This window comes from Moschus berezovskii, chromosome 2, assembly GCF_049115385.1.
Source record: "Moschus berezovskii isolate FMDL1 chromosome 2, NW_MosBer_1.0, whole genome shotgun sequence".
NCBI lineage: Eukaryota > Metazoa > Chordata > Mammalia > Artiodactyla > Moschidae > Moschus > Moschus berezovskii.
Window position 1 is genome coordinate 18,124,940 of NC_142461.1, and position 412 is coordinate 18,125,351.

Genomic DNA, 412 nt, shown 5'->3' on the forward strand with positions numbered 1-412 from the left:
TCTCTGGTGGTCCAGTAGCTAAAACTCTGAGCTTCCCATGCGTGGGTCCTGGGTTTGATCACTGGTCAGGGAACTAGACCTCACATGCCACAGCTAAGACACGGTGCAGCCAAATACATAAATAAATAAAAATAAATAGTAAAAAATTAAAAAAAGAAAGGTGAGAGATTTTTCCAGTAGACTATATTGTTGAAAGTGACACGAAGTTTTCTTGGTATCAGAACTCATCAAATGTGTGATATAAACTGCATAAAACTATACTTTGAAAGATACAAACTTTTATTTATGTAAATAATATTGATATTTTAACTTCTATTTACAGAGTTGTATTAGTAAACATTTTAGATTTACTTTACATTAATTTACTTGTATTTAAACATATCTTTATATATATACTTATTATGCATTTATG

General features: G+C 29.9%; 1 protein-coding gene across 2 annotated transcripts in view; it reads right to left on the minus strand.

Moving 5' to 3' along the window:
- The window catches only part of FBXO36 (F-box protein 36), a 98,277-nt gene that overhangs the window by 67,228 nt on the left and 30,637 nt on the right, over positions 1-412 (minus strand). The gene's annotated exons all lie outside the window — the stretch shown is intronic.